This window comes from Rhopalosiphum padi, chromosome 3, assembly GCF_020882245.1.
Source record: "Rhopalosiphum padi isolate XX-2018 chromosome 3, ASM2088224v1, whole genome shotgun sequence".
In the NCBI taxonomy this organism is placed as follows: Eukaryota; Metazoa; Arthropoda; class Insecta; order Hemiptera; family Aphididae; genus Rhopalosiphum; species Rhopalosiphum padi.
The window spans coordinates 74,447,838-74,462,234 of NC_083599.1; positions in this window are offsets into that span (position 1 = coordinate 74,447,838).

The following is a 14,397-nucleotide window of genomic DNA, read 5'->3' on the forward strand; positions in this document are numbered from 1 at the left end:
GTGAAACCTCTAAATACCGGACACTCTCGGTCGCTGAAACTATGTACACTATTCAGAGATTCCCGCTACTTAAAGGTGTCCATTAAAGACGATATTATAAATTAAAATATAATATCGGAAGAATGGAAATGCGAATAGATGTTCTTATATCGCGCGGCCTCGTGGCATTTGAATGACACTTTGGGCATCACGCGATAAAAAATTATATTCTGAAGTATCGCCTAAAACAAATTGCTTTAGACCTCGATTCACCTTAAGGCCGGCTATGGTTTTATGAAATAACTACTATAATAAATTTCTGTGATGCGTTTTCGTAGGTTTTATTTTTATAAACATTCGACATTAAAAAATACTAAAATTATATTATGTTCAAGTTGAACTTGTTTAAGTTGACACCACATTCGATTAAGTTGTATTTCATTTTTATGCTTTTTGGGAAAGAAATTTTTAATCGCCAGCAGGCAGCCAGACTAAAAAAATGTTCCAGCAGCAAGACATGAATAGAAAAAAATTTAAATGTTCGCAATCAAGTTAAACGGCGAAACAGTATAGGCAAAAAATAGTCCCTAAACAACAAAGAAACAAAAACATAAAACAATTAATCTCAACAACCGAAGTATGTATTTATAATTTCAAAAATAAAGGTGCCGCCCTTTTAACCCCAAAATTACTTACAATAAATCTATAATTATATATGTCAATATTACCTAGAAGTTTTGGTAAGTTAGAAAAATTAGAAAATATCTCAGGTTTACAGGTACTATAGGTAATATCCATCATATTATTATTTTAAATGCTGGTAACCTATATAATATATAAATATTTTAATGGCTAATTTATTATTATAGTATGTAAAACATAATTAATATACAGAGAAAAATAAAATTCAAACATAATGCATTTGAAAAAAAATATATTTTAATATACAATACATTATTATAACCAAAAACGAGAGGATAGGCCAACAACACCTTAGCTATCAGTCTATCACTATTTAATTTCGGTGACCATTTACCTCTTGTACCCTTCCGAGATTACACCTATAAATTCGCGTGTACCTACTCATTTATAATATGCATTTATAATTCAAAAACGAATTACCTTTTATTCAACGATTGATTACGATTTGATTAATAGATGCAATTGCTGTTACCTTTGAAATGTATAAATCTACAGAAACCAGAAACATAACATGTTAAAAATATAAAACCAGATCCCGAAAGCACACGTGAATTTATGGTGGACGGTGTGGATAGCTCTCATCTACCTTAACATTTGTAAAGAAAAGAGTTCAAACGTTTTATATATTGACATATTGTTAAATTCGAAATAATTTAAAAAAAAAAACCTGTTTTACATTATAAATTTTAAATACAAATTGATATATATATAAGTTACTTATCAGTTATCTCTATATCGGTGTATAAAATACAAGAATACAACTCTTACAAGACGACTTTAAGTCGAAAAATGATGACAGGCAAAACTAAAAGAACTAACAAATAATTATAACTATAATAATAATCACCATTAAGTAAAATATACATTCTCAGTTGGCTGGCGATATAACATAAAAATGTATTCTACACTTTGAAAGACTTATTCTTAAATACATTTACAAAGCGGATGAAATCTCTTTATTGTCTATTGCAGAGAAATGTTATGCTGAAATTAAGAAGAAAACTTGTAAGAAACTTTCTATACAAAGTTTCTAAACAATACGTAACGACTATATATGCGACGGTTTATAAAATACTGTTCTTATTGTATTTAGAAATAATAATGTGTCAACGTTTCTGAATAACGATTCCACGTTTTATCGTTTTGTCATTCCATACTATACACGATGACTATTGATAACGAAGTTTGTACTTTCTACGAAGGATTCGTTTTCGTTCACAGTTATTGTAATAATATATTATGATATATACCATTTACGTACTACAGTTTTGACTATAAACAATATACGAGTACGGAGAACAACTATTTCATGTTTATTACGAGCAAAACCAAATCCTCGTTTCCGGTAAACTTTAACAAATAGTAATACACAACCGTACAAAGTATAGTAAGTACAGTTGTACATCGTACCTATATATAATATATATATATATAGGTACCGTTTCATAGAAGGTAATTTATGTGTTTCGCCTGCGGAAGACTATTTTGAATTTTCGTTCGCAATCACGGTTCGGCAAAACTATAAATTGGATTGTTATATACAGTGGTTTTCGAAAAGCTCGTTCGGCGCTGTTCATCGAGTGTATATTGTGCAGGACGTACGTTTCGTATACGCTATATATGTATATATACATTATACGTGTATATAGACAGGCGGAGCTAATTCCGGCACGTTTCGGCCACCGTATATATATACAGCCGGGGATAAGCGTTCGCCGTCGGCATTATTATCGTCATCGACGTAAGTTTTATTCAAACCCTGAAAAATCGTTCAAGGCCGGCTCATTAGCTCGGCAAATAATAGCCCCGCGCACGAGGGGTAGTTTAATGATATAATAAGAGTAGGTATTATATAATAGATATATATATATATATATATATGATGTACTACGTCAAACGCGATGATGAAAAGTTAAAAGATATATAAATATATGTATATTATTATTTACTACGATATTATGTGCACACGTGACACGCACGGTCGGAACGGTATAGGTATATATATATATACAGACGTTAAGTCGTTAAGTGATGTAAACGCCATCGCCGCCGTCCGTAAAACATTTTAATCGTTCGCGCGCTGCACATGATGCATTATTATTTATTGTTGTTATCGCGCACACGGGTCACGACGATGATGATAATAATACAATGTAATACACACACACACATTCGCTTGCATAGGTTAGTCCGTGTATTGTAAATTGGCGGCTGATTCGCCATCACTCGATTTTAATGATTACCTCATCCTATTCAAATACACATATCTAGTCATATATAGTGTACCTATATGTAGAAAAGAGGGAGATCGAGTCGTTTATTATCCGCAATTGCGGACCGACCGCCCCTCGCGCCGGCGCACGTGCCTCAAAACGGGCGCATACACATCATAATAACGTACACAAGGCGATAATATTATAATGACGAACGCTTCGAAGTGCTGCAGGTACAGGAAGCTGCGGCGGCACTCGGCACTCGGTAAGTATATTATTATATTGTAGATAGTATTAGTATAGCAATACGGTACCGGCGCACGGCCGTGAGTTTTTTAGTCGTCGTTTATGTATATAATACACACACACACACACACACACACACCGGAACCCCGGTGTAATTGTGTACCGATGTCGATAACGTTTCGTTCATTTCCGGTCTAATTGCCCCCGCGCGCGCTCCAGAAGATTGCATTGCGCCGATAACGACGACGGCGACGACTGCAGTTGGAGTGCACCTATATACCTGTTTATTATATTATATTATTATAGCTACGACGATGACGACGACAGGGACAGGGACGACGGGGACGAGATTCGCGCCGCCCTCGTATACGCGGCATTATATAATTATACGCGTACACGTTACACACTGCACTCTTTGTGTATAGTACATATATACAGTGTATAAAGTACAATACGTATACGCCGCCGAGCATAATATCATATAATATTATATGCACCGTAATCGGATAATCTGTTACTGCGCTGCGCAGCGACGACGACGAGCAGAGAGGGCTGCGACGAAAATAAAAGCCATCTCGACGTTAATAGTAATCATAATGTTTTGTGCGCCCACGCTTCCGTTTTAATGTACATACGGTCAAACGCGGAACGACCCCGTCCGTCGTCGTTGTTGGCACAGTTCTGCAACAACAACAACAATATACTCGATAACAATATATGCGATGACGACTGCTGCGACGATATGTGTGCACCTACGCCAATACGCGAATTGTATAACCGTATCGCGCGACCGTCGGAGATGCATAAACTGCTAACGACTGTGCGGCGCACCTGCAGCTTTGATCTACTACACAATGTATTATAGGCAAGCCCGTATACAGCGGGGTTTTAGGGGTTCGACCCCCTCCCCCCGGAAATTTTTAAAGCAGAATCATTTTTTCCATCATTAAAATAATGTATTTTTAATTTATCTAAAGCATCTTCGTCGGTTTTAAAAGCACGTTAACTGTGTCGTTGTATTATATGTAATCAAAGGCCCACGCTTAAAACGTTTCGTGTGCGTATTCAATCGCTCGTCCATAACAAATAAAATTGTATTTGATCGAACACACGCCGATTACACACAGCGAAAAGTGTGTTTGAAGTTTGAACACTGCAAAATTTTACTCCCCAAGACGATTATTAATTGTTTCGTTAGTGAAATATAGACAATTAACGGCGCGCATCACTGGCCGCTGCCGCTGGTTTTTATTTTATAAGAGCCCTATAATTTTAATACACGGCCACCTATATGTATATATACTATAATATACATCATATATACAAATGTTATTATTATTGCAAATAGGCTTTTCGAAATTTCGACTATATACATATACTTGAATTCTTTACACAAAAAGACGTCGGAGAAAGGAGGTAGCAGGCATACCCGTCATATACGGTTTATTGGTTGATATTATCTCAATATATTGATGTGGTATAATCATGAGCTATGTGGAAGACCCACTGAATCGGTTTTAATAATGAAATTTATAGTTATATACATTATAAATTAAAATATAGTTTAATAGATTATATTTTGTACGAAACGTAACAATTATTGTACATTATTCTGTATATATTAGACAGAAAAATCAATGATATACTGCTGTGGGATTAACAATAACAATTATAAAATAAATAAAAACAGATTACTTATCAATTATGACAATACATTTGGTATTAATAACAATAATAACACAACCAATATATATTACTAATCGTATTGTTATAAATGTATAATATATAATATTGGATTTATATATATTTTGTATTGTATATAATATTCTCAAATAATTTGTTTCGACAATGATGCTAATTCGTTGTACGAAATTTCATACCGGTAATTGATAAACATCACAATGTTGAACTTTAGAAACGATCAAACAAAAATAAAATAAAATATTACGATGTATAATAAGGCCACCTGCGCGCCCCATCACAATATTCAGTATCATTATTATATTATTATGTTGTATTGTATGTACCGTATTGCCTTATGAGTATAAGGTCGATGCATATTACGGACAATTGTTTGAAATTAATTAGACAAATTTTAAAAAAAAATGATCATAATAAATGGTTCGGAATAATATATACTGACTCGGCTTTTATTTAATTACTTTTATGTTTACCAATATATCTTTCTTATTGGGACTCAACGTGTACAATATATTTTGATCATAAACTTTATATTGAGGTATCGTTTTAGGACAGTTTTATTTGATATATTTTACCCTCCCCCTTTTCCCTTAGACTTTGTTCATAATCGAGACACAATTTCGATAAGAGAACCCAAATATTTTATTACTTTGCCATTCATACTTTTGCTTAGTTTTTGAATTAACATTTTACTCGCATATATAATATTTTGGAATTTAAATCATAGAGCGAACAAATAATTTGATTTATTATAAATAGATAGCAACAAAGTGGCGAATTAATAAAATTTATTTTTAGTGGAAATGTGTTAAATGTATTATAATATTATACTTCCATTTTACCTGGCTCGTTGTTGTTATATATGTTTATAATGAAACTTTGATAATCCGATTAGAAACCACAGAGTTAGTGAGTTACCTATTATTAATATGATTAATACTTATTTGTATGACAAAATGTATTTTGTTGTACGTAATCAAATAGCGATCAGGACCAAGTATTTAAACACACTATATAAATTAAGAAAACCTTATTAAAATTACCATCCTTTCATTATTATCCTGCAAAGATTTTGTCTTAAAATTTTTCTCTTGTTGTGTTATAAATCGTTTAATTAATATACGCCCTTGCAGAACAGACAGCTTATTAGTTTTTTTAACTTATAAATTCATGAACGATATACACAATTATACTTTGCGTAACCGTCTAAATAACTTTTGTTTGGTGAGACATCTTATAATGATAAATGATAATCTTCGTACGACAATGTCAGAACTGTGGTTGCCTTCAAAAATTATGGTAAAGATATAAAACCATTATAAAACTATGCATAAAGCTTACTAATTCCACTATATTAATTAATCGTATTATACATGGTAGCCGGTAGGTATACAAAAATTCAAAACTTATTTATAAAATAATTATTTAATATAGATACAATTGATTCAACAATTTGAATATCACAAGACGTAGTAATTGCGTGCTTCTGACTGAGTCAATATAAGTTTAATAATTACGAATACCTATGTGTATTAGTATTATACTATTATTGCAACACAATAACTTCTCAATAACCTTACCTAATTTTTTCTCTATAAGTTATTATCATATCATTTATCCTAATTCATACTATCCGAATATCAATAGACAATAACTGTAACATTTAAATCAAACAGTGAAGTAAACGAATACGCATCATTAAAGCACACTGAAATTTCACGGAGTAATACGTATATGTTATAAAACTAAATAAGAATAAGCAAAAAAATAATTCAAAATATACTAACTCAAACGTACAAACATTTTGGCCAATTAATTTTCCTCTGAGTATAAAATATGTAATTTAAATGTAATCCGAATGAACTCACGTGTAAGTACTTATATAAAATATGATAAACACTTTTTTAAATATTCCATATATAAGAATGGGCTTCATTCGAATATTTATATTAGTTATAATTTACATTATATATATAAAAGTTATAATGTATATATAATATAATATAATATTGTAACGTAGTGTTATAAAATACTTACACCGTGTAATAAAATTATTTATCTAAAAAGTTGCTTCATGAAACGTTTGTACAATATTGTATATTCCTATAAAATAGATAACCATTTGTTCCCCATTCCATTGCAAATCTAATAAATATCGAAAGCCAATTTTTTTTATTAAATACGGACAATGCGTGGTCATTATACATGGCTAAAAATGTCCCTTTTTTAAGGCTCAGCGTACTGCAGATAAAGGAGAAACTACAAAAAAAAAGCCACGTCCACAGCAAATGTTCAAAATCAATAGTTTTGTTTTTCTCGGAATCGATCAATCCACTTGTTCGTTCAAAGCTGCGCGCTATAAAATGTAGTTATCGTATAGGGCAGGAGGTTTATTACAACTTAAAAACCAAGCCTTTTAAATCATCCCATTAAACTATGTGATTATTTGATCTCGGACTTCGGGATCCTAACTATATAAATTATTTCAAAATTATATGATGAAATGTTTTTTTTTTTTTGTAAAAGTATGGTAAAGTATAATAATAATAAATTGGTAGGTAATTATAAATCCTTCTCATTTATTTCATCTCTCTGCACCTCCCCCAAACAATTTTGGCCACAATGTCACGCATTAGCCTGCTTTTTTAAAAAAAAAAAAAAGGTTAGAAAACCCCTGGCGTAGGGTATTATAGTGTATGAATATATTTAAATACAGATAAAGCTCGTATGTCGCGAGCGCATTTTAATATCCAAAAAATAAATACTACTAATCTTGAGATAATATTATTATTGTTATTCGTAAATGTCGATCGCTATTTTCGTAGTCCATCGTAATGTAGTTGATGGGGGTGCCGAGATCGGTTAGCCGTATATTATATACGCTAATGGCGCAGTGTTTATTGCGTATATACCTATAGCGCGATTTGCAAAAGTCTCGCGGTCGATTTCGGCGTATTATTAACGCGCATTATGTACAACGTTGCGCCGGAATCGCAAAGTGCATCGATGCAAGACGCGAATTTTAGTCGATATATTTTATAATATGCTATCAGCTATATATATTAATATAATTTATACATTTTTTTTTTTTTTATATATAACCGTCGTGCGTATAATCGACGGATTAACGGTGCGAAAACCAAAAAAAAACAACAACAACAACAACAACAAAAAATAACGAAAATAATAAACAAACAGACGAACTGCAGTATATAATAATAATATTATATAAAACTTTTCACACGGAACGGAGCGCGCGGATGACGATGTTCGATATATATGTATATATATATATACAGGAGATATATAAAGTATAATGTGCTTAGCGCCGGCAAACGAAAGTATTTACAAACAACCGACGAGCCGGATAATTTCATCATCCGTCGTGCTCGCGCCGTCCGCGACAACCGACGACGTTATACAGAAAGGGGGCCGGCGCGGTAGTATAATATACGTATAATATAAAATATAATGATATAATAATATAAAGCAGCGCTAATGTGCAAATCCGATATAAGACTAAGGACCGTGATCGTCGGCGGGGCGAGAGGGGGTGGGGGGGGGGGTGCAAGTGAATCGGAATAACTGTATTGCCCCGCGCTCGGGGTGTGATGATGACGGTGACGGGGTCATAGATTCGGCGCCGTCGTAATTTATTGCCATGTATGATACATACATCACGCATTATAATATCACGTCATTTGTTCCCTGGCAAACGATTTGTACGATGTCATATTTTTAAACGGTTTTGTTTTGTTTTTAAATAAAAATCTTAACGGGAGAGTATATGGCTGTCGCGGATCGAGTCTTACCGTTTTCCGCTGTTTTATATAATAGGTAATGACATTTATTCCGCGGTTAGTCTGGGTCACGTGGCGTGCGTATCACCAAAACGATGGCCTAAACTTCGCAATGACAATATAATATATATAGGGCTCGGAAGTTGATGACGTTAAAAACATTAAAAAATGACCTAAAAAAATTATTAATAAAGATATATTTTTATTAAATTGTATTCTATTTTTCTATAAAATTCTATATACCTTTATCAAAGCTTACAAATTACTCAAAATATGACATAGACAAATGACAAAAAAAAGTCCTTAGGAATTGAAAAAAAAATTACAAATATAGTATATGTTTTAAGTAAGTTATCGGCATAATGGTCGACAAGAAACAATAAGAAGTGAACTAATGTGAAATCAGTAAAAATGACTAATAATGCGGGGAAATGACCTAAAAATGTCAAAAAATGACTTAAAAAGTAATTAACACAAAAAAATGCAAAAAAATGTAAAATAAAAATTAGTTGTTCAGATTCACATACAAATGAAACATATTTGTGGCCAGAGCATCGTTTAAATGCAAAATGCATCAATTTCCGAGCCCTAAATTAATATATAATGGTATACGGCACACTTGCCCATAACACATACTTAGTTGAAGTAGTATAGATTTATTTTGTCTTAGAGCTTGAAAAATGATTTTATTGTAAATGGAATTTTACCGGTTGGATCAACCATTGCCGTAAAACCAAAACGTCACTGCGGGCTGCGACTAACACTCATCAATAGTATACATGAATATATTATAATATTAATTATTAAAATGTTTTCGAACGCGACTGATGCCGGTGCGATGGATGGCGTGTCTTCATATTTTCCGCACCACAAATGAGTGTCATTCTCACGACTTGGGAGATGTGAATATAATTCTGTGATATTTTACGAAATTATCGTAAGTAAGGTACGTACATTGAACTATTTTAGGATGTATATATACACAAATCGCGGGCGATATAAATAATTTTTAAGTGTCGACGACGATTTGATTGCAGTCTCGGTTCTGACGACAGCGAGAGGGGCGGGGGGCGTAACCTATATAATTAATAATTATATATTATTATTATTTAATGATATATATTATATCATATTATATTCACATGTAACTACTACTGTGTATAATTTTAATATAGACAACAATTGTATTATATATTGTAAAGCTTATATACATAAAAAAAAAAAAGATAACGCAGCGGCAGAGACGGAGCTGCACCACTTTTCGGCACGACGGCGGAGCGGAGTAAATTCGATAGTTTTACGTGGGAATAGACGTGGGCGTTGCAGGTCTGAGAACGGAATTGACTCGAACCTCTGCCAAAATAATATCAATACGTCATATTATTATATGACTATGTGTATGTATATATTGTGATGTATATATGTGGATATGTCATTATTGGACAGATGGATAATTCAATTCGGATGAAACAATATAGAGCGGAAATTTTGCAATGAATATTTTATTTTCTATTACCTCTGCCAGAAAAAAAAATGAAATATATCGCAAAAATAAAACTGTAGCAATACAGTTATTATATATGCGCTGTGTATGTTTTATATCTACGATAATATGTTGACTTGACCTACATGTTATCCTGCAGGCTTTTTAAATAATTGGAATGATTGGCGATAGGAATTATGTATTTTGCTTTAATTTTTTTCTTCTATTTATTACATTTATCATCGAATAAACCATAATTGTTCTGATAAATATATATATATTATAGATATGTAACGGACTGCAGTGTAATAAACAAAAATGTACAAATTTACGAAAATTTAAATATTGACTATCTATCTACTCGTATATATATATTGCGCTTGTATATATCATCATTAGTTAATTTGGATGTAAGTAGATAAAGAACTGTTTAAAACTTTCGTTCGTTCATGAAAATGTTTTAGTGTTTTAGTATTTATAGAACTGCACGTGTATAAGACACTATAAGTCAATAACGTCAGCTTTCGAAAATCTGCTCTTTTAGTTAAAATGTTAATTTCTTCATGTACATAAAAAACGTTGATTACAATTTAGTTTCATTAATTAAAAAATTTTATTCTCATATTCTTATAAACCGTTAGAGCTTTATTATACGATGAATATTACATTGATTTTAATATTGTTAAAAACTAATTTTTTTTTTTTTTTAATTATAATATTGCTAAGTTCATGAAACGAGTAATTGAAATAATTTTTCATTACTAAACGTTCAAAAATTATAATAATACTATTATCTCGTACAACAATATATATAATAGTATATGTTTTTAAAATATTTTATATATAACCGCGTAAAGGGAGCGCAGAAAGTAAGTATTACTTAAGTATACCTATTCTACCGGGAGAATAATTATTGAACTGCCTGAATTCAATTACCTGTCCGACCGGGTAATCGTTTCTTTCGTCTAAAAGTAGGTTTAGTCAATAATATTTGACCGTACAGCTGCAGAGACCGGAAAGCGATCGATGTCGCGATGTCCGTGTAATTTATAGCATATTTATATATAATGTCATTATTTTTCTATATTATATTTCCGTTGTCGCAATCGCTATATTATTCTATTAGTCTCTTATTCTCTGGCGTTCGTTTTATTATGATGATCCGTTCTCAAATACATATTATACGTATGTATCTGTGACGCAAACATCTGACATCGGCCGTCGTAATAACGCCATACACTCACACATCCCACCAGATGCGTTCGATCGGTCGCAGACTCAGCTGCAGCACACGCCAAAGTTCAGCGCTGAAAACGTTTAGCGCACGCGAAGCGAAGCGCAATTTTATATTTTCATTTCGTCGTGGGAGTTTTTTTCGTTTATTTTGTTTCACTTTCTCTCTCGTCCTCTCGCCCGCCGCCGCGCGTTACCTCCCCCCTCCACTCCGCCCCTCCGGACTCGGCACCCCGCCCGGCCAATCGCCATATTCGACACGGCACGCACGCGCACTCGCCGGATGCGTTCGACCCGCCAGCACCTAAGCGGCTCGCCGTTTTTCACGAAAATATATTATATTTTGGCGCCACCGTCGTAGTTGCGCCGCTGCCGCGGGCCGTGTATGTATACAATATATTTTTGCGTGTGTTTTGTGTGTGTGCGCGCGCGCGCGCGCGCTCGCGTATGTGTGTGTGTGTGTGTGTGTGTGTTATGCACCGCGGGAAAGCACCAAAACTTTCGGGCCGTAAGCGCGCACGCCCCCTCGACCTTACCACATCACGCCACCCCGTCCGACCGCTGTAAGTCTAACCCCCTTGCCCCCTCCCCTCTCAACGGCCGCCGCCGCAGCCGTCGCACGGCACTATCACGCCTCCGACAGACCGACCGCCCCGCGCACCACCACCACCGCAGCCCCCCCCGCCCCCGCCGCCAATAGCCTCCAGCATCCATCACTTGCGACACTGCACGCCTACACTATATACGCGCGTTACCCGCACATCAACCGTCTCCGCCGCCGCCGTGTGGCTAAATCCGCCCCGCCAGCAGCCGCGCACGGCCACCATCGTATACTCGCAAACACGCACACACATTATATCCTATATACATTTCCTCCGCTTCCGGTACCGTTTTCGCCGCCGCCGTACCCGCCGACCACGGGTCGTATTATTATTATTATTATTATTATTATTATATATTGTTATTGCGGAGTGCGCGTGCGCGCGCGTATATAAAACGCCGGCGGACCGGACGGGCGCGGCGGCGGCGGCGGGCGAGCGATCAGTGGGCGGCGGCGGAAGAGGGTCGCCGCCGCGTTATCGAATAAACACTGTGGTACGGCTTAAAATCTGCGATGTGTTTTGTGTGCGCGCGTGTGTGTGTTTTGTGTTGGCGCGCACACGCGTGTGTTCCGCGCGCGCCGGTGTGTGTGTGTGTGTGCGTGTGCTCGCGCGAGCGTGTTTGCGTAAACGCGCGTGTGTGAAAACGCTCAGCTGCCGTCGCCGCCGTGACGATGTGATGTCTGATGATGTGCCGTCACACGGTTTCAAAGTTGACGGAGCGCGGCGGCTCGATTAATTAATCGCGGGCGGGAGGGACCGGGCGGCGACGGGCGCGCGCGTCATTCCGCCGCCACGGCCTCGAGATTAATAATAATAATATTATTATTATCGTTGTCGAAAAAAGCGTGTCTGTCATTCCAGCCGTCGCCGCCGCCGCCGCCGCCGCCGCCGTCTAATCACAAGTCTAAACGCGACCGAATAATAATATTATTGTCGTATCACTCGTTTTAAGTATAAAAACCTACAACGTCTTAGCTCGTCCGCACTCTCGACCTATACAATATATAGTCATAATGGCCCTAAACACAAAAATTAATTTAACCGACTTACCGCCGAAGTATACGACGACATTATATAATAATATACGTTTATCGGTTCTACGCTCATCGCGTTCCCTTATTTCAGACATCGACTCAAAGACAAAGGCATTCCCTTGTGGAAAGGACGTCATCAACGGACTCAGTGGTTACCCTGACCAGGATCGGTCCTCAAAGGTTGAACGTAAACAAACGATTGCAAGGATAAAGCTCGACGCACAGCGCCGTTTGAAACACTGTTGAGGTCCTGTAGTGTGATGACGCCCGTTCGCCTCTCCGCGTATATACAACCGCCACAGTGCCGTTAAATGATATATAATTGTATGTGGCCCGGGCACGTTTACTTCACGGACTCTACCCGTGTCGGCAGTGTAATAACGTACAAATAGAAGAATTATAGTATATGAGTATAAAATTATCTTTAATTTGAGTTAGTTCTACATAATAAAACTAAAATAGAATATTAGTAAAAGGTCACACGACTTTAGGGTGATGTTACCAGGTATGTGGGGAGAACAAAACCACCTTCTATGTATTAATATAAATTCTTACGCAATCGCCTTCCTCCCGATCGTGTCGGAGGGGTCTCGAGGTCGTGTACTCAAGAATCTAATCAAGTACGCTGTATGCAGAATATACGTCTAAATTATAATAGCAATATGATAACGATAATATATTATAATTATGCACCTTACCTGGTTCGCCGGAATATATATATATTTTATATTATATGTATTATATAATAATAATTATTATATATTCCTATGAGATACATATTGTACGTATATCCTATTGTAATGTTTATAATTTATATGTAATCGCCTATGGTGTGCGATATTATCATATTATTATATGGATTCAAATGATCTGTGCGCATATAATAATAATACTGTTAATTCAAATAAATAATTAAGTGAATAAAACGGGACAATACATTTTTATGACTAATATATACAGTAGGTATAATAAGGATAATATTATATTACATTTATACACAGATAATAAACAAAACTTACAAAACGACAGTAAACTAAGAATATTATACAAACCAATGATATTAATAACTAAAGTTAGTTAAAAGCACAATAAGAATTTAAAATCTTAAATAAAGGCGAAAAGAAAAAAATCGATGTTAGGGCTTTGTAATAGAGTGCCAATGCTCTTGGTAAGGGGGGGAATTAGAAAGATAGTTTGTGACGTTTGTGCTGTAGGACGAATTATAAAAAAGCGGAACAGATCGGTTGTTTTAAGAAGGAACGTTAAAGGGGATAGAGTAATAGAGTTTAGAAAAGGAAGAGAACAATTAATATGACCATTATTTAATTTATATATAAAATTCATGTCTGATACTTTACGACGTAATAATAAGGTTTTAATATATTCATTGTAATTGTGTTTAAT